General features: G+C 43.6%; 1 protein-coding gene across 8 annotated transcripts in view; it reads right to left on the reverse strand.

Moving 5' to 3' along the window:
- Window positions 1-22,169, reverse strand: part of RIN2 (Ras and Rab interactor 2) — a 243,892-nt gene that overhangs the window by 179,582 nt on the left and 42,141 nt on the right. For all 8 annotated transcript variants that reach the window (XM_057502685.1, XM_057502687.1, XM_036892260.2 and 5 more), the window contains exon 2: window positions 20,526-20,645. The gene's annotated coding sequence lies outside the window, so the exon portion shown is untranslated. The remainder of the gene's footprint in view (window positions 1-20,525; window positions 20,646-22,169) is intronic.

Raw genomic sequence — 22,169 nt, forward strand, 5'->3', positions numbered from 1 at the left:
ATCATGTGATTTTTGTCTTTCTTTATGTTGATGTGGTGGATGATGTTGATGGACTTTCGAATGTTGTACCATCCTTGCATCCCTAGGATGAATCCCACTTGGTCATGGTGTATGATTCTTTTGATGTATTTTTGAATTTGGTTTGCTAATATTTTGTTGAGTATTTGTATCCATGTTCATCAGGGATATTGGTCTGTAGTTTTCTTTTATGGTGGGGTCTTTGCCTGGTTTTGGTATTAGGGTGATGTTAGCTTCATAGAATGAGCTTGGGAGTATCCCCTCCTCCTCTATTTTTTGGAAAACTCTAAGGAGAATGGGTATTATGTCTTCCCTGTATGTCTGATAAAATTTCGAGTTAAATCCATCTGGCCCGGGGGTTTTGTTCTTTGGTAGTTTTTTATTACCGCTTCAATTTCGTTGCTGGTAATTGGTCTGTTTAGATTTTCTGTTTCTTTCTGGGTCAGTCTTGGAAGGTTTTATTTTTCTAGGAAGTTGTCCATTTCTCCTAGGTTTCCCAGCTTGTTAGCATATAGGTTTTCATAGTATTCTCCAATAATTCTTTGTATTTCTGTGGGGTCCGTTGTGATTTTTCCTTTCTCATTTCTGATACTGTTGATGTGTGTTGACTCTCTTTTCTTCTTAATAAGTCTGGCTAGAGGCTTATCTATTTTGTTTATTTTCTCGAAGAACCAGCTCTTGTTTTCATTGATTTCTGCTATTGTTTTATCGTTCTCAATTTTATTTATTTCTTCTCTGATCTTTATTATGTCCCTCCTTCTGCTGAACTTAGGCCTCATTTGTTCTTTTTCCAATTTCGATAATTGTGACATTAGACCATTCATTTGGGATTGTTCTTCCTTTTTTAAATATGCTTGGATTGCTATATACTTTCTTCTTAAGACTGCTTTTGCTGTGTCCCACAGAAGTTGGGGCTTAGTGTTGTTGTTGTCATTTGTTTCCATATATTGCTGGATCTCCATTTTGATTTGGTCATTGATCCATTGATTATTTAGGAGCGTGTTGTTAAGCCTCCATGTGTTTGTGAGCCTCTTTGCTTTCTTTGTACAGTTTATTTCTAGTTTTATGCCTCTGTTGTCTGAAAAGTTGTTTGGTAGTATTTCAATCTTTTGGAATTTTCTGAGGCTCTTTTTGTGGCCTAGTATGTGGTCTATTCTGGAGAATGTTCCATGTGCACTTGGAAGAGTGTATATCCTGTTGCTTTTGGATGTAGAGTTCTATAGATGTCTATTAGGTCCATCTGCTCTACTGTGTTGTTCAGTGCTTCCGTGTCCTTACTTATTTTCTGCCTGGTGGATCTATCCTTTGGGGTGAGTGGTGTGTTGAAGTCTCCTAGAATGAATGCATTGCAGTCTATTTCCCCCTTTAGTTCTGTTAGTATTTGTTTCACATATGCTGGTGCTCCTGTGTTGGGTGCATATATATTTAGAATGGTTATATCCTCTTGTTGGACTGAGCCCTTTATCATTATGTAGTGTCCTTCTTTATCTCTTGTTACTTTCTTTGTTTTGAAGTCTATTTTGTCTGATATTAGTACTGCAACCCCTGCTTTCTTCTCGCTATTGTTTGCTTGAAATATGTTTTTCCATCCCTTGACTTTTAGTCTGTGCATGTCTTTGGGTTTGAGGTGAGTTTCTTGTAAGCAGCATATAGATGGGTCTTGCTTTTTTATCCATTCTCTTACTGTGTGTCTTTTGATTGGTGCATTCAGCCCATTAACATTTAGGGTGACTATTGAAAGATATGTACTTATTGCCATTGCAGGCTTTAAATTCGTGGTTACCAAAGGTTCAAGGTTAGCCTCTTTAGTATCGTACTGCCTAACTTAGCTCGCTTATTGAGCTGTTATATACACTGTCTGGAGATTCTTTTCTTCTCTCCCTTCTTATTCCTCCTCCTCGATTCTTCATATGTTGGGTGTGTTGTGCTGTGCTCTTTCTAGGAGTGCTCCCATCTAGAGCAGTCCCTGTAAGATGTTCTGTAGAGGTGGTTTGTGGGAAGCAAATTCCCTCAGCTTTTGTTTGTCTGGGAATTGTTTAATTCCACCGCATTATTTGAATGATAGTCGTGCTGGATACAGTATCCTTGGTTCAAGGCCCTTCTGTTTCATTGTATTAAATATATCATGCCATTCTCTTCTGGCCTGTAGGGTTTCTGTCGAGAAGTCTGATGTTAGCCTGATGGGTTTTCCTTTATAGGTGACTTTTTTCTCTCTAGCTGCCTTTAATACTCTTTCCTTGTCCTTGATCTTTGCCATTTTAATTATTATGTGTCTTGGCGTTTTCCTCCTTGGATCCTTTCTTTTGGGGGTTCTGTGTATTACCATGGTCTGTTCGATTATTTCCACCCCCAGTTTGGGGAAGTTTTCAGCAATTATTTCTTCTAAGATACTTTCCATCCCTTTTCCTCTCTCTTCTTCTTCTGGTACCCCTATAATATGGATATTGTTCCTTTTGGATTGGTCACACAGTTCTCTTAACATTGTTTCATTCCTGGAGATCCTTTTATCTCTCTCTATGTCAGCTTCTATGCGTTCCTGTTCTCTGGTTTCAATTCCATCAATGGCCTCTTGCATCCTATCCATTCTGCTTATAAACCCTTCCAGAGTTTGTTTCATTTCTGTAATCTCCTTTCTGGCATCTGTGATCTCCCTCCGGACTTCATCCCATATCTCTTGCGTATTTCTCTGCATCTTTGTCAGCATGTTTATGATTTTTATTTTGAATTCTTTGTCAGGAAGACTGGTTAGGTCTGTCTCCTCTGGTGTTGTCTCTGTGATCTTTGTCTGGCGGTAGTTTTGCCTTTTCATGGTGATAGGAATAGTTTACAGAGCTGGGACGAGTGATGGCTGGAAGAACTTCCCTTCTTGTTTGTTTGTGGCCCTCCTCTCCTGGGAGAACAGCGACCTCTAGTGGCTTGTCCTGGGCAGCTGTGCGCAGACAGGGCTTTTGCTTCCTGCCCGGCTGCTATGGAGTTAATCTCCGCTGTTGCTGTGGGCGTGGCCTGGTTCAGTCTGCTGCTCCGAAGTGGTGGAGTCGCTTTGGAGCAGGAGCGGCTGGGAGGCTATTTATCTCCGTTAGGGGCCTCCCTGCTCCCTGCAGCCCAGGGGTTCGGGTACCCAGAGATTCCCGGATTCCCTACCTCAGGATTAAGTGTCCCGCCCTGCCCCTTTAAGATTTCCAAAAAGCACCCGCCAAAACAAAACAACAACCACAAAAAAAAAAAATTTTTTTAATTAAAAAAAAAAAAAAAAGTGGCCGCTCGTTTTTCTTTATTCTCCGGCGCCATCCTCAGGCATCTGCTCACCGGTCTTGCTGCCTTGTTTCCCTAGTATTGGGGTCCCTATCCCTTTAAGACTTCCAAAAAGCGCTTGCCAAAACAAAACAGAAAAAAAAAAATTATTCGCTCGCTTTTCTGGTGTCCCCCGGCGCCAGGCTTCCAGTGCCCGCTCACTGTTCTTGCTGCCCTGCTTACCTAATATCCAGGGCCCCCCGCACATGCACTGTGTCTGCACTCGGGCCCGGATGGCTGGAGCTGGGTGTTCGGCAGTCCTGGGCTCCGTCTCCCTCCCGCTCTGCCTGCTCTTCTCCCGCCGGGAGCTGGGGGGAGGGGCACTCGGCTCCCGCCGGGCTGGGGCTTGTATCTTACCCCCTTTGCGAGGTGCTGGGTTCTGTCAGGTGCGGATGTGGTCTGGATATTGTCCTGTGTCCTCTGGTCTTTATTCTAGGAAGAGTTGTCTTTGTTATATTTTCATAGATATATGTGGTTTTGGGAGGAGATTTCCACTGCTCTACTCACGCCGCCATCTTGGCTCCCTCCTATGTGGACATTTTTTAATCACCAATTTCCGGTTCACAGACAAAAGTCGTCAAGGTAGTATATCCATTGTGCCTTTACCAGACAAGACGCAAAAGATTTAAAATCTGTTTTTGTCCTTCCCTTTAATTCTCTTGGTGAGGATTTAACACTGTCAATGCCTGAGTCTCCCGTTCTGAGGGAGAAGGGGTGGGGTGGAGGGTGATGAAGGCTAGAATTTTTTTTTAATTTTCTATTTTGGAAAAATTTTGAACTTGCAGAAAAAAATTGCAATACTCCAGTACTCTTACTAATCAATAAGACACACCAAAATGAGACTTGAACAGACATGTCCTGGAAAGAGAAATGCAAATGGCAAAAAAGCACGTGAAAATATTACTTATTAGGAAATGCTAAACCCTCAATAAGATGTCACTACACATCTATCAGAATGACTAACATCAAATAGATTGACAATACTGACTCTTGGTACCAACAGGGCGAAACCAAATCCCTCATGTACCGTTAGTAGGAATGAGATAAAATGGTACACTTGGAAGTACCTACCCAAAATAAATGAAATTATATGTCCACGTAAAGATTGTATGTTCACAGCATTATTCATGATAATAAAACTGAAAACAATGCACCTGTCTATCAACTATAGAATGGATAAATAAAAAATGATATAGCCATATAATTAGATACTATTCCACAGTAAAAAGGGAATAAACTATTGACATATGCTACAACATGGATGATTTTAATAACATTATACTGAATGAAAAGTCAGACATAAAAGACTGCATAGTATATAATTCCACTTATATGAAATTGCTACTGTATGATTCCATTTCCATGAAATCTAGAAAACTCTACACATTTACCCAAACACTCATTCTCGTACACCAAAAATGAGTGAACCTTATGACTTATAAACTTATAAATTATGTCCTGTTTTTAGAAGCGAAAGGATAGTCTAAATATTGTTCTGCACCATGTTTTTCTATTCAAAAATATAAATTGAAGAGAGTTTCACAGCAGCACAGTAGCAGTTCCTCTTTTGCCAGTGGCTGTATAATGTTTAATCGTATCACTGTGCCAAAATTTAAATAAATTACACAGTCATGCAAATAAAGCTATAGTCCTTCATCTACTTAGTCCAAAGGACTTGGAGGACTTTAACTTCTGCTATGCTCAGCTTAAAAAGCTATAAATAGAAATATGGTGGTGTGAGAGGTAAGACAGAGGCTTCCCCCTAAAACCACATTTAATACAAAAATACAACTAATCCTGAAAGAACAACAGGAAAGAGGACTGCGCCAGACTGCATACACCTGGACAAAAGAGCAGGCCTCATGGAACAGGGTAACATACCAAAGCTGCAGCATGATGGGACCCAAGCCCTTCCCCAACCCCAGCTCACCAGTAGGAGGAAGAGAAATGGAGCAGGGAGGGAGTGGAGGCCTGGGACTGCTGAATACCCAGTTCTGGAGATCTGCTCTGGGAGCATGAACCTACATTTCATGGTGCTTGCATGGTACTCTCATGAATCAGGGGTTGGAAAGATAAGACAGGCAGAATTCCTGGAGAGACTGAGATTCCAGCCACTTGTGGAAAGCAGGGATTCATATCCAGCTACTCTGGGACAAAAGAAAGGTGGGCACTCTGAGAGATTTCCTAACAAGGAAGCCATTAGCAAGAGGGCTGCTAAAGGGCAAGGATTATACAGAGCTTACTGCTCAGGAGAAAGGACAGGTAGACAAAATTGTCTGGGTGCCCTCTGCCCAGCAGGTTGGGAGATTTCACGATCTTCCGGTGCTCCAGCTCCCTGGCTGGCTACAAAGCTCTAAGGAGCCCCTCCATGATATGCAGCCTACTGTGCCTTTCTCCAGGCCAGGCCCACCTGGCTCGCAAACCGGCAAACCCTACCCTGACGTTAGGCCAGCCAGAGGAAAGATCGGTCTACAGCAATTACAAACGCAATGCATAGAGGCTTATACCTGTGTGCTTGGCCCACTGGTTCAGGTAGTGGAGACAGGCATAGCAGCCAGGAAGCAGAAAACAGCTATTTCCTCACCACAGGCATCAATACCACTCCCCTATGACTCCCGACATTGTTTCAGGGGATGAGTAGCTCCAGAGATTAGAGCTTCTGGACACTAGAGGGTGCCATATACAAATATGAACTGCCAAAAGAACCTGGTTCAAGGTAAAATTAATAACACAACTCCTGAGAAAGATTTAAATAACATTGACCTCATGAATCTTCCTGAAAGGGAGTTCAAAATAAAAATCAATAACATGCTCATGGAGGTGCAGAAAGATATTCAAGAACTCAGGAATGAATTCCAGTCCGAGATCCAATCGTATAAGAGCACAATGGATGGTATCAAAACGAGATTAGATATGGTGGAAGAGATGATAAATGAAACTGAGACTAGAGAAGAGGAATACAAAGAAGCTGAGGCACAGAGAGAAAAAATGATCTCTAAGAATGAAAGAATATTGAGAGAACTGTGTGACCAATCCAAACCGGAACAATATTCGCATTATAGGGGTACCAGAAGAAGAAGAGAGAAAGAAAGGGATAGAAAGAGCCTTTGAGGAAGTAATTGCCGAAAACTTCCCCAGTCTGGGGAAGGAGATAGTCTCTCAGGCCATGGAGATGCACAGATCTCCGAACACAAGGGACCCAAGGAAGGCAACACCAAGACATATAGTAATTAAAATGGCAAAGATCAAGGATAAGGACAGACTATTAAAAGAAGCCAGAAAGAGAAATATAATCACATACAAAGGAAAGCCCATTAGGCTATCATCAGACTTCTCAGCAGAAATCTTACAGGCCAGAAGGGAGTGGCAAGATGTATTTAATGCAATGAAGCAGAAGGGTCTGGAACCAAGATTACTTTATCCAGAAAGATTATCATTTAAATTTGAAGGAGGGATTAAACAATTCCAGATAAGCAAAAGCTGAGAGAATTTACCTCCCACAAACCATCTCTACAGTCTATTTTGGAGGGACTGCTTTAGATGGAAGTGTTCCTAAGGTTGAACAGATGTCACCAGAGGTAATAAAACCACAGTAAAGAAAGTAGAACAGCTAATTACTAAGCAAAAGCGAAATTAAATTAACTATGCCGAAAATCAATCAAGAGACAGAAAGAGTACAGAATATGATACCTAATATATAAAGAATGGAGGAGGAAGAAAAAGGGGGAGGAAAAAAAAAGAACCTTTCAATTGTGCTTGTCATAGCATATTAAGTGAGTTAAGTTAGACTCTTAGATAGTAAGGAAGTTAATCTTGAACCTTTGGTAACCATGAATCTAAAGCCAGCAACGGCAATAAGTACATCCCTATCGATAATCACCCTAAATGTAAATGGACTGAATGCACCAATCAAAAGACATAGAATCACTGGATGGATAAAAAAACAAGACCCATCTATATGCTGCCTACAAGAGACTCACTTTAAATCCAAGGACATACAGAGACTAAAAGTGAAGGGATGGAAAAAGATGTTTCATGCAACTAATCGGGAGAAAAAAGCAGGAGTTGCAGTACTTGTATCAGACAAAAAAGACTTTAAAACAAAGAAAGTCACAGGAGACAAAGAAGGACATTACATATGATAAAAGGGTCAATCCAACAAGAAGATATAACTGTTATAAATGCCTATGCACCAACACAGAAGCACCTGCATATGTGAAACAAATACTAATAGAATTATAAGGGGAAACAGAATGCAATGCATTCATTCTAGACTTCAACACTCCACTCACTCTGAAGGACAGATCAACCAGACAGAAAATAAGTAAGGAGACAGAGGCACTAAAAAGCACATTAGAACAGGCTGACCTAACAGACTTATACAGAACTCTACACCCAAAAGCAGCAGAATATGCATTCTTCTCAAGTGCACATGGAACATTTTCAAGGATAGATCATACACTAGGCCACAAAAAGAACCTTGGTAAATTCAAAAAGATTGAAATTGTACCAGCCTGTTTCTGAGACCACAAAGGTATGTAACTAGAAATAAATTACACACACACACAAAAAAAGAAAAATCCCACAAACACATGGAGGCTTAACAACATGCTCCTAAATAACCAATGGATCAATGACCAAATAAAAACAGAGATCAAGCACTATATGGAGACAAATGACAACAGTAATTCAACACCACAAAATCTGTGGGACACAATGAAGGCCTTGCTAAGAGGAAAGTATATTGCAATACAGGCCTACCTCAGGAAAGAACAATTCCACATGAGCAGTCTAAACTCACAATTAATGAAACTAGAAAAAAAGAAGAACAAATAAGGCCCAAAGTCAGTAGAAGGAGGGACATAATAAATCTTAGAGCATAGATAAATAAAATTGAGAAGAATAAAACAATAGAAAGAATCAATGAAAGCAAGAACTGGTTCTTCGAGAAAATAAACAAAAGAGATAAACCCCTAGCCAGACTTATCAAGAAAAAAAGAGAGTCTACTCACATAAACAGAATCAGAAATGAGAAAAGAAAAATCATTACAGACACCAGAAATACAAAGAATTATTAGACTATACTATGGAAAATTATATGCTAACAAACTGGATAACCAAGAAGAAATGGACAACTTTCTAGAAAAATACAACCTTCCAAGGCTGACCCAGAAAGAAACAGAAAATTTGAACAGACCAATTACCAGCAATGAAATTGAACTGGTAATCAAAAAACTACCTAAGAACAAAATCCCTGGACCAGATGGCTTCACCACTGAATTTTATCAAACATTTAGTGAAGACCTACTACCCATACTCCTTAAAGTTTTTCAATGAGTAGAAGAAGAGGGAATACTTCCAAACTCATTCTATGAGGCTAGCATCACTCTAATACCAAAACCAGGCAAAGACAACACAAAAAAAGAAAATCACAGACCAATATTCCTGATGAACACAGATGCAAAAATACTCAATAAAATATTAGCAAACCAAATTAAAAAATACATCAAAAAGATCATCCATCATGATCAAGTAGGATTTATTCCAGGGATGCAAGGATGGTACAACATTCAAAAATCCATCAACATCATCTACCACATCAACAAAAAGAAGGACAAAAACCACGTGATCATCTCCATAGATGCTGAAAAAGCATTTGACAAAATTCAACATCCATTCATGACTTAAAAACTCTCAACAAAATGGGTATAGAGGGCAAGTACCTCAACATAATAAAGGCCATATATGACAAACCCACAGCAAACATTATACTTAACAGCGAGAAGCCGAAAGCTTTTCCTTTAAGATCAGGAAGACAAGGATGCTCACTCTCCCCACTTCTATTTAACATAGTACTGGAGGTCCTAGGCATGGCAATCAGACAACACAAGTAAATAAAAGGCATCCAGACTAGCAAGGAAGAAGTTAAACTGTCCCTGCTTGCAGATGACATGGTATCGTATATAAAAAGCCCTAAAGAATCCACTCCAAAACTACTAGATATAATATCTGACTTCAGCAAAGTTGCAGGATACAAAATTAATAAATCTGTTGCACTCCTATACACTAACAATGAACTAGCAGAGAGAGAAATCAGGAAAACAATTCCATTTCCAGTTTGCATCAAAAAGAATAAAATACCTAGGAATAAACCTAACCAAGGAAGTGAAAGACCTATACCTTGAAAACTACAAGACACTTATGAGAGAAATTAAAGAACATACCAATAAAAGGAAACACATCCCATACTCATGGATAGGAAGAATTAACATTTTAAAATTGGCCATCCTGCGTAAAGCAATCTACGGAATCAATGCAATTCCTATCAAAATACCAACAGAAGTCTCCAACAAACTAGAGAAAATCCTTCTAAAAAGATTCATATGGAACCATGAAAGACCCCGAATAGCCAAAGCAATCCTGAGAAGGACGAATTAAGCTGGGGGCATTATGCTCTGCAAATTCAAGCTCTACTACAAAGCCACAGTAATCAAGACAATTTGGTACTGGCACGAGAACAGATCCATAGACCAATGGAACAGACTAGAGAGCCCTGATATAAACGCAACCATATATGGTCAATTAATATATGATGAAGGAGTCATGGACATACAATGGGGAAATGACAGCCTCTTCAACAGCTGGTGTTGGCAAAACTGGACAGCTACATGCAAAAGAATGAAACTGGATTATTGTTTAACCCCATACACAAAAGTAAACTTGAAATGGATCAAAGACCTGAATGTAAGTCATGAAACCATAAAACTCTTAGAAGACAACATATGCAAAAATCTCCTGAATATAAGCATGAGCAACTTCTTCCTGAACACATCTCCTTGAGCAAGGGAAACAAAAGCAAAAGTGAACTCATGGGACTACATCAAACTAAAAAGTTTCTGTACGGCAAAGGACACCATCAGCAGAACAAAAAGGCATCCTATAGTATGGGGGAATATATTTGTAAATGACATATCCAACAAGGGGTTAACATCCAAAATATATAAAGAACTCACACACCTCAACACCCAAAAAGCAAATAGCCCAATTAAAAAGTGGGGAGAAGATATGAAGAGACAATTCTCCAAAGAAGAAATTCAGATGGCCAAAAGAAACATGAAAAGATTCTCCACATCACTAATCATCAGGGAAATGCAAATTAAAACCACAATGAGATATCACCTCACACTAGTTAGGATGGACAACATAGATAAGATTATGAACAACAAATGCTTGCAAGGATGTGGATAAAGGGGAACCTTCCTACACTGCTGGTGGGAATGCAAACTAGTTCAACCATTGTGGAAAGCAATATGGAAGTTCCTCAAAAAACTAAAAATAGAAATACCATTTGACCCAACCATATATGGTCAATTAATATATGATAAAGGAGTCATGGACATGCAATCCCAGGAATCCCACTCCTTGGAATTTATCCAAAGAATACAACTTCTCAGATTCAAAAAGACATATGCACCCCTATGTTTATCGCAGCACTATTTACAATAGCCAAGATATGGAAGCAACCTAAGTGTCCATCAGTAGATGAATGGATAAAGAAGATGTGGTACATATACACAATGGAATACTATTCAGCCATAAAAAAGAAACAAATCCTACCATTTGCAACAACATGGATGGAGCTGGAGGACATTATGCTCAGTGAAATAAGCCATGTGGAGAAAGACAAATGCCAAATGATTTCCCTCATTTGTGGAGTATAACAACAAAGCAAAACTGAAGGAACAAAATAGCAGCAGACTCAGAGACTCCAAGAATGAACTAGTGGTTACCAAAGGGGAGTGGTGTTGGAAGGTGGGTGGGGAGGGAGGGAGAATGGGATTGAGGGGTATTATGTTTAGTACACATGGTGTGGGGGATCACAGGGAAAACAGTGTAGCGCAGAGAAGGCAAATAGCGAATCTGTGGCATCTTACTACACTGATGGACAGTGACTGCCATCAGTATGGGTGGGGACTTGATAATATGGGTAAATGTAGTAACCACATTGTTTTTTCATGTGAAACCTTCATAAGAGTGTATATCAATAATACCTTAATAAAAAAAATTTTTTAAGCTATAAATCCCTTCCTTCTATTCCTCAAACTCTCTGGCATACCCTGTAGCAGAAGCCAATGGTGCCTCACTCATGTCTCCTCAGCACCTGCCATTCCCATGCATGACAAGAGTTTCCCACTTTCTGGTTCCCTTTTGAAGACTCTGATGACAGCAGTACACTTGACTCTCTCAGGAGTAGACCAGAAGAGCAGGGAGTCACTGCCCCTCTTCTGTCCTCACCAGTGATGGATGGGAGCTGGTGAATAAGATCCCAGAGTCTTCACTCCTTGGGTGAAGCACCTCTGATGTGAGACCGACACCATCTCTCAGAGCTCCCCAGCAGGACTGAGCCCCAGCAGCCCTCAGTGGCAATTCCCATTTCAACACAACTGCTTTCCCTTGCTTGTCTCATTTCCACACTCTCCCCACCACCCTTTCCACCAAGAAGTGAGACTTATTAACTGGTTCACATATCTGCTACTTTCTGCTGAAACCTAGTGCATTTATAAAGACAGACACAGACCACTAAGTCCACAGTCATTTTAATACTATTAATAATATGATTTCATTAATGGGTTAATTAGAATGTTCTATTGGGCCAAATAAGGTGCCATCGTTAACAGATTAGCATCAGGTTTGCATTCATTTGCTTGCTTGCTCGGCTACTGCGTGGACATGGTATAAGTAACTTAACAAGTGTTTGGAAAGACGTTTAATCATTTGAGGCTTAGGTTTCTTTCCACAGACCTTTACAGGACCAAGAAAATAACAGTCAGGCCACTCTTGGCATATGCTTTATAAGTTATAACTCAAAAAAGCATAAAATGGCAAGTCTTTTCCCTGCTAACTTGGAAAAAGACCTGTACATTTATGGCTGCAAATTCCAACAGACATAAAAGCTCTGCCTTTTCTCCTTCCAACTAAACTGCAGTCATGCCAGATGAGAGAGCCAAAGTACTGAGGGGGGGCGACAAACGAGATTCTTCCAGAATCCAAAGCCTTCTCCTCAAATGTAGGAAAACATACATATCAACATAATTGACAATTTATTCATTCCACTTGCTGCTCTCCTTTCACTCTGACAGCTTGAGCAGGTGGTATGTGTGGACGCCAAGTCTAACCACGGTAGGCAGCTGCTGAGGTGGTAACACGTGGCCACTGTGGGCAGGACATGCTCAACAGCTCCAGGCACTTCCTGAGGCCGGGATGAACAATGCCGGATCAGAGGGTGTGACGATGGTCCCCAGCCTGGGTCTGAGATAACAGAGGTTTCTGGAACCTGAGGGTGTGCAGCTTTTAACAACCATTACATCTCCCATCAATAGCAACTGAGAATATCGTTAAAGATTTGGGATTTTGTGCAAAGTGATAAGTAAAACAGGCATTGGTAAAAACTTTAAAATTTCACATTCCATTTGCCCAACTTGGCAGGAGGCAAAGGAAGTGCCTTAAAGTGCCTTATTGTTGCTAAGCTAAAGCCAGTGGTAGAAACTTCCCCCATAAAGGCAGAATATACCTCTCTGCTTCTTGACTTTGGCCTTGTGACCTGCTTTAGTCACTACAGTAACACCCTAAGTGTTAGGTAAAAGACTTCTGGGTCCCCACTTGCACTCCTGTGCCCCTGCCATGGTCATGTGAGAAGAGCTTCCCTCAGGGTGCTACAGCCCACAGCCTGGACTTAGAATGTGCTCAGGTGGAGCAGGCCTGAACCTACCTGGGGGAGGAGCCATACTGGGGTGTGGATAAAATGAGAGTTCCTGTGGCCAGGATTCTCACCTGGCCGTGGTTGACTAGCTCACTGCATACCTGTGGGCAATACATGGCTGTTGACTCTATAAAAAGAGCTCCACCCAGTGCTCTGGGAGCAATACAGTGGCACAGCTGCAAGGCTGCAGGAGAGCAGAGCAGAGGCTGGAGTGGTGGCAGCGTCGAGGACAGAGGCCCAGAGGATGGCTGTGCGGGATGACTGTGCATGATGACTATGCAGGCAGAGAAGCCCAGAGGATGGCTGTGAGGACAGAGAGGCCCAGAGGCAGAGACTGGCTTGCTGCATACAGACTCGTTCTGAGTGAATGGGATTCTAGTGACTGACCTGCCAACTGGAAATAAAGTTGGGTATAACCCTTTCACCCCAAGAACATTTTGCTGTCATTTTCTTTGGTCACACTGAATCCATAGCGAACTTGCCTGGGGCTGAAACCCATTGGCAAGACAATTGGCGAAAGTCGGCAGGGTTCATTGTTGACCAAGGAAAAAGACAGGCTGCCTTATGGGAGGGGTGCTTCAGCGGGTTGCCCCTGTGAATGGGGAGACAGTGGATCATCCCCCAATGGGTATGTGGTCTGAGGTGACTTGCCTCCTAGAGGACTGGGCCCCACCCCAGGACTGGAAGCAAGTGGAGGTGACACCTGAGGCTGTAGGGGTGACCCTCGGTATAATAAGTAGATCCTTTGAGAAGCAGAGTGCCCGTGAGGCAGCAGGGACTGTGGGTTGGCTGCTTCTCACAGTATTAAAAAAGTCTACAGAGGAGACCCAAGAAATGGCGGCACGAGAACACAAGCTGCAAACCTCTGGATTTCCTGAGGAAGGAGATGGCATTGATGTGGGAGGGAGCAGCACGAGAGCACAGGCAGCAACGTGCCATTGGAGATGAGACGGCAGCGCTGCCAGGTGTTCTGAAGGAGGAAGAGACCATCAAGGAAAAGGACGACCTCCTGAGGGAAGCACAGGCGGAAGTGGCACGAGAACATCAGCTGCGAAGCATTGAGCTGAAGGTAAGAGACCTTCTGAAGACTGAGCTGGCATTGTTATGAGGCACTGTAGCAGAGGAGGCACCTGGGGGAGTGGAGAGAAAGGTGCCATCAGCCCCAGAAATGGAGGAGCTGGGGAAGGATGAAGGGGTGGGGCCAGAGGCACTGGCCCCTCCTGTATTGAAAGCACACCCACTGGTTGCAAAGAAAATAAAGACCCAGCAGCTGAAAGTTCCCCAAGGAGGGGAGCAGCCCCCTGCCCAGGTCATGGAGCACTCTATGGTCCACCCTTATACTCAGGCTGAGCTGGTGACTTAGGGGTGGATGGAATTGTTCTGTTGGGATCAGAGATGGGAAAGCTGTTTTCCCTGACAGTACAGCCTGCCTTGAAACAGCGATTACAAAATGCGAGGTGACACGTACAGTAGCCGAAGCAACAAGAACCTGGAAAGAAATAAGACCTGTTACTCACAGGAGGAATTTGAGGTGCCCCATAAGGGTTACCAGGACCCAGATGTGGGTTGATTTGATACAGGCTGGAGTAGATGGAAGGAAATTAGACGGGAAGCCAAATAGGATCTACTGGAGCTATGGCAACAACTGAAATCAGAGCAGCAGTTCCAGCCATTAAGACCAAAGAGGCAGAGGTCAGAGACAGAGCCTGAGTCCAGCCTCTGTGTCTGCAAGACTTTTTGCTAGAGAGGCTAGAGAATAATGTTCGAGCTTCCTTGCACAGGGACCATTGCAGAGGACTAAGGGCACATAGATTGAGAGGAGAGAATCCTGGAAGGGTGGAGTGTGGATAAAATGAGGGTTCCTGTGGCCAGTATTCTCACCTGGCCCTGGTTGACTAGCTCACTGCACACCTGTGGGCAATACATGGCTGTTGACTCTATAAAAAGAGCTCTGCCCAGAGCTCTGGGCACAACACGGTGGCACGGCTGCAAGGCTGCAGGAGAGCAGAGCAGAGATTGGAGTGGTGGCAGCGTAGAGCACAGAGGCCCAGAGGATGGCTGTGAGGACAGAGGGGCCCAGAGGCACAGACTGGCTTGCTGCATGCAGACTCGCTCTGAGTGAATGGGATTCTAGTGACTGACCTGCCACCTGGAAATAAAGTTGGGTATAACCCTTTCACCCCAAGAACGTTTTGCTGTCATTTACTTTGGTCACACTGAATCCATAGCAAACTTGCCTGGGGCTGAAACCCATTGGCAAGACACAGGGCCTATGCCTGAAGCAGAGTCACCCAGCTAAGCCCAGCCTGGATCAACCACCCAAAAGACGGAATTAGCCCAACCCAGATCAGTGAAATCCCAGCCAACCTTCCGTTGGATGGGCTGAATTAATGCTTGTTATTCTTTCTCCCAGAGTTTGGGGGTGGTATGTTGCACAGTGAGAGCCGAGGTAGAGAGCAAAGGAGACTTACAAGAATCCGGGGAGTAATGCACCAAAGGCGTTCTCTCTTTCCTTTTCCAGACAAACAGGTAGCAACATACAGGATATAATCATGAATCCACAATTGCTTTAAAAACGCCCCCATGATCTCCCCAAGAATTCTCCACTTCCATGTTGCCTGGTGGGATACTTCCACGATGTATCCTGGTCACCTGCTCATGGTCACACTCTGATGGTCTCTCCTCCTTCGCTATCCCACCGCCCACTCCCTGTGTGTCCAGGCATCACTGCCCATATACAGACCTGTACCCTAATTCTTGACCCAAACTAAGACACAGATCATTTTTTCAAATAAAAACTAACCTTCATCAAGTGCTTGATTATATCACACATCATGACACATGATGACTTCCCCTCTCAGTGCCTCAGTTTTCTTGCCTGTAAAACGGGGACAAAAACCATGCCTTTCTGCCTCAAAGCTGTTGTGAGGAAACAGCTCATGATGCACCTGGAGCAGGACCTGGCAAGCCTGAAATAAATGCCACTAGATTTCATGCCAGACTTGCTTATTCTTATGAGCTATCAGGCCTCTAAGCTGCCCCTGTTTGTTGGAAAGAACTGGAAAGAAGGGGAAAAGAAGGAAGTAAAAAAGAGAATGAAAAGAAAAGGAATAAACTCCACTTTCAGGGATGCACTCAGTAATTCTCAGCCAGCTGGTGGCAGCACTAGCCTTTACACCATAGCCAGGAAAACATTCTCCATTGATCAGAGTCAGCGAAATTCTGTTGCACTGAGGAAGGAGAAGCCTGAGAACCAGAGAAGACAAAGAGTGGTGTCCAGTGGGGTGTGCTCCTCAGTGCATGTGGCTGAGGCGCAGAGGTATTTCCACAGGAGCTGCCCTGAGTAAGGAATTATTCAAACAGGTTCAGAAGTGGCCCAGGGACTATGGTCTGGTGGGCAGAGGTCTAGGCTTGCCCCTAGACACTACCAGAGCACTCCTTGGGGTACCATGAAATAGGGTGCTCAAATCCAGCCTCCGGAGGGACTCAGGACTCAGCCAGGGGGATGAGGAGATGGATTAAAAATTACCCATCCTCAGTGTCCCAGGGGAAGGTGGGGATTTTCCCAAAGGTAGTTGCTTACCTCCCACTTGCTGATGAGCTCCCCACTGATGATGTCTTCCCACCAGCCCTGCCTCTCCCTGACACCCTTCTCAGACCCCCTCCAAACTGTGGCAAGAGACAGGGAAGGAGAAAACCCCATTTGCTCTGCTTACACTTGGTGGGGGCAGCCATGGCTGTCTGTGTGAGGCCACGTGGGCACAGTGGGGTTCATCAAAGTGCACTGTGAGGCCCCTCACCCGGCCCGGCTTCAAGCCCCGCCTTTGCCACTGTCCCACTGGTGATGGAGGACAACTGACCCACCTTCACAGCACCGTTTTCCCATTTGCAAAGGGAGGGTAATTATGACCCCACCCTTACAGGGCTACTGTCACCATGGAATGTGACATGGATGCAGTGGTAATTTCAAAAGGCCAAGTGTTCCTAGGCTGAAGCTGTCCTGAAATTCCAGGGAAAAAAGGAATTCAGGACACAGACCATTGGGCCCTTTCCCTCCCTCTTTGCTGGCCCCCAAGTCTCCCAGCAAATAAAACCCATCAGCCAAACCGCATGGAACCTGAAGTTTCAGTGGCAGGAAGTAGTCAGAACGACTGCTATTCCAGGTCAGATTCAGTGGCGGCATCTTTCTATGATTTAGACACAAAAGGGACTGCTTTACTCTACCTCTGAGCTGCCTGCTGCCCTCATCACCTGCCACCCCCAGCTGACAATAGCAGAGAAAAGAGCAGCAAAGGAAAAGATGGTCTCTTTACTACCTACCATCTACCCTGTGTTCTGTCACCATCCCCTCCCATCTCAAGCCCGCCTTGTACAGACTTAGGTGGACAAAGAATGGAGGACGTTGTCCAGGGCTCTTCTATGTCCATCTCAGCATTGTCTTGCTATCCACTCTCTTCTCAATCCAGTTCCATTTTTCTCATAAATTTCAAACTGAGCAAATGATTTTCTTTCCACCACCTCTGTTATAAAGCCATTAATTTCCTTGACACTGTATCTGCACCTTACTCGGTGCTGTGGGCTGAACAGATGGCCACAGTTCTCCACCCTCCCTGTGTGCCTGCTCTTTGCAAGGTGATTTTACAATCCTTCCCATCAAGGGCCAGAGTCCATTTCTCTTCTCTTGAATCTGGATTGGCCTGTGACTTGCTTCAACCAACAGACTTCAGCATATATGACCCTGTCGTTTCAAGGCTAGCCTCAAGAAGCCATGTGTGCACTCTCTCTTGGAGCCCCGACTGGCCTGGAGGATGAGATACATGCAGAGCAGAGGTAAGGGTTCTGGGTTGAGGCCACCAGTAACCAATCAGCTCCCAGCCAACCTTGCCCCTGACTAGTCTACAGCTGGACCCTGCCCAAACTGCCTACTTCAGAATCATAAACTAAATAAATGACTATTGTTTAAAGCTACTAAATTTTGGGTGACTTTTTTTAGGCAACAAAAGCTAACTGTAGATTAGGCAATAGAAATATAATTAACAAATTAAACTTGCCTAACATCTTGCATGCATTTATTTGTCCTTCAGAATAAAAAAACTCCTCATATTCTATCCTGCTGCCACGTCCATTATTAATGGTGCCCCACACCCACTAAGCGCAGGGCACAGTGTTGGGCACTCTGGACTATGTAGAGATAAGAACTGTTCAGAGTTCTCAAGTGGCACAATGATAAGCATGCATGTAACTAAATTCAAGGTGGAAGACACAAGTCACCACTCCTATTAGCAAACATTGAGCAGAATGGATGCAGAAGTTACATACATCATATTTCAACATTCAAACCAAAGTCAATTGTCCAATGTTGCACATCTGAAAATATTTTCCGCTTGAACAACAACCTAATGAAACAGATTCTCTGAGCCCTGCCAGTTCCTGTTATTGTTTAGATTCCTGTTGCATTTTATTGATGGTATTTATTTATAAAAGTCAAGCATGAAGGTGTTTTATGTAACAGGAGTCACAGAGGAAGTGAAAAAGAAATCTTGACCTCTAAGGACAAATCTTCAGCCCCAAGGTTGGACTTCAGCATGTACACCGGGAATTCACATTTAATGCTCTTAGGTATTTTTTCACTGTGTACTATGGGCCAGAGTCCATGTTGGCAGAAATGAGGGGAGGCTTCCAGGAGACAGGCCCCTCCCTGGTGTCTGGGTGTGTGAAGTCAAACAAGAAATAGCACCACTGATGACACAGAAGCATTTGATCACAGGAATGATTACTACCTTACATGATAGGAAAAAGTTTCTCCTGTAACATGAGCCAAGATCAAGGAGGGAAGTCAATCAGCTTCCTGAGAGAACTGAATGTGTGAGCCCAGACCAGCAGCATTTATGTAGGAAGGAAATAGTCACAACAGACCACATAAAGCCAGTTCTCCAGTGTCTTACTCTCTTGTCCTCTTATGCCAGATGGGCTGGCTGCCCCAAGAGCATCTGTCTAAGGGCCAGCAAAGGCCCAGCTCTTGGCCCAGAAGGAACAGAGAGCTGGGGCTATGGTGGACCCACAAGCTTGGCGCTAAAGCTCTGTTTTCTGAGGTTGAGATTTCTTTTCACTTCATTTATTTTCCTGTTACATAAAACACCTTCATGCTTGACTTTTATAAATCTATAACCTCAATAAAATGCAGCAGGAATCTAAACAATATCAGCAAATGGCAGGGCTGGAAGTGACTCTTTCATTAGGTTATTATCCAGCTGAAAATATCTTCAGATGTACAACACTGGAGAACAGAGTTTGGTTTGAATGTTGAAATATCACATCTGTAGCTTCTGCATTCATTCATCTGTAACTTCTGCTCACAGGAATGGTGCACTTGTGTCTCAGGGTTCAAAGCCTGGGTTCAAACCCAGGATCTTTCTCTCATTTTCTAACTTGTAAATGAGTGTGATGACATCTACCTTAAATGGTGTCACAGTGGGCTTAAGTGACATGGTTCAAAATGACAATGCTGATTTTGCTCATGACGTTGCTGAATGGTCCACCACACATGGCATCAGTGGAAGTAGCTGCCAGGGTCTGGCTCATGGCTGGGTGGGCCTTAGGTGGGGCTGCCGGCTAGAACACCTACATGCATCCTTTCCATGGGGCCTGGGCTTCCTCTCTGCTGGTCTCAAATGCAAGCGTGCCTAGAGAATGAGAGAGCCAGGTGGGAGCCGTGTCTCCTTTGCTGATCTTGGCTTCAAAGTCACTCAGTGTCACTCCTGCCACCTTCTCTCTGTCCGGGAGGTCACCAAGTCCCACTCATCCAAGGAGAGGGGAAATGGGCTTCCCTGCCTGGGGGACATGGCAAGGTTCTGGAGAGCCACAGGCCTGTTGTGGCCATTTTTGGAACACAGGACCTGCCATTGTAACATATACTGTCATCCGTTCAATATTAATTCCCCTTCATATGGAGACCTGTGACTATGAGAACAGATGAAAGGTGGGGACAAGAGAGGCTGCGGGAAAGGTATGAGAAAGGGAGTGGGGCCCAGGGCTTCTAGGCTGGGCCAGGGCCCCATGTGGTAACTGTGCTCCCAGTAATCGTCCAAGTTCTCTGTGCTCCCTGGCAGCCCCAGTCCTAAGATGGGGCAACAGCAGTGCCTACCTCGAGGTCATGCTATGAGAATTAGATAAATTAACACACTAAAGGGCTTAGAGCTATGCTGGCACACACTTAGTGCTCCATAATAGTGAGCAGGTATATTTCACACTCTCCTGGGCAGCCCTGATCTTGGTTTGCATCATCAACTGAGTGCCTGCCAACAGGTCGGCATTTGCCCATCTATCAGAGGGAAGCCACATCCACACAAGCATGACTGAGCGAGAGCCCCATGCCCGCCACTGCACCAGAGAACCTGGCCCTGAAAGAAGGTCCCGAGGCTGCAGCACTGGGCCCTCCAGTTCCAATGGCACATACCCTTCAAGCCAGCGTGTCCTGGCTCACATCAGTCTACACCAGCCTCCCTGGAATCCTGAAGGCCTTGCCCATCTTCTCTTTTCCAGTAGAAGCTCAGCAGTCCAGGCCCCTTGTCTCCATCTACAACACACAGAATCACCATTTCGATTTTATAAGCATTTAAAAAATACTGTGAACAACTACAGGGGGGCCTTATGCCCAGGTCAATGGGAACACAGACATGCATCCTTCCTTCCTGCTTGGACTCTCACTCCAACCTGGGCCAGGTAATTTTTTACCAGAATGTCCTCTAAATACTCAGATTTCTAAAACTCCAAATACTCTTTCACTAAAAAAAAAAAAGCATTAGCAAAAGTGCTGTCTTTCCTACCAATTAAGTGATGATTTGGTTTTCCCATTGCCTACTGTGCGTCAGTGCCTACAAATTTAGAGTCATGCAACCTCACAGTCTGAGACTTTGGAGATGGGACTGACCTGAATAGGAAATTCCAAATTATCCCCTATTTCATTCTTTGCAACAGCACCCTAACCTTCTCAAAATTACCTAAGAATGTGAATGTTATCATCTTGCTTACAAACAAATGAAAACAAACCACAAATACTAGATCAAAGGTCCAGTTCCCTTTGACCATCACCACTGTAGCCTGTAACCTGCATCCTCAGCAGAGGGGACACTGTTATGATTTGGGATCATATCTTTCCAGATCACTTCCATGCATTCAAATATACCCCTTGCCCGCCCCCCCATACATACACCTGTGTGTGTTTTTGCCAAATAGACATTTATTATATGTCATTGTGCACCTTGCTTGTTCCATTCTCAAGATGTCTTACCAGGGGAGGCAGAGAAAAGATGGCGGTGTGAGTAGTGTGGTAGAAATCTCCTTCCAAAAACCAAATATATTTTGAAAATACAGCAAATACACCTATTCCTAAAAGAGTGACCAGAAGTAACAGTACACCAGCCAGTCTACATCTGGGAGAAGTCAACACCTCATAGAAAAGGGTAAAATAAAAAGCCATAACCTGGTGGGACCTGAGCACTCCCTCCACTCCAGCTCATGGGTGAGAGGAAAAGAATCAGAGTGGGGAGGGAGTGGAAGCACAGGACTGCTAAATAACGAGCCCTAGTAATCTGCCTCAGGAGCACAGACACACATTGCCTGGTGCTCTGGATATTAGAGGAGTGGAAAAGCAAAATCTGAGACTAAGACTGTGAAAAGGTTCCCATAGCCAGGTGTCCTGGGACAAAAGAAAAGTAGGCACTTTAAAAGTCTTAAAGGGACAAGGGTTTACCAGGTGGACAAAAACATCCTGGCACACTCATACCAGCAGGCTGAGTCACCAATCTTCCTAAAATCACCAATCTTCCTGAAAAAGAATTCAAAATAAAAGTCATAAGCATGCTAATGGAGTTACAGAAAAATATTCAAGAGTTAAGGGATGAATTCAGGAGGGAGATAACAGAAATGAAACAAACAATGGAGGGATTTATAAACAGATTAGATGAGGTAGAGGACACAGTAAATGGAATAGAAATCAGAAAACAGGAATATAGAGAAGCTGAGACAGAGAGATAAAAGGACCTCTAGGAATGAAAGAATATTTAGAGAACTGTGTGACCAATACAAACAGAACAATATT

The sequence above is a fragment of the Manis pentadactyla genome, chromosome 5 (genome assembly GCF_030020395.1).
Source record: "Manis pentadactyla isolate mManPen7 chromosome 5, mManPen7.hap1, whole genome shotgun sequence".
NCBI lineage: Eukaryota > Metazoa > Chordata > Mammalia > Pholidota > Manidae > Manis > Manis pentadactyla.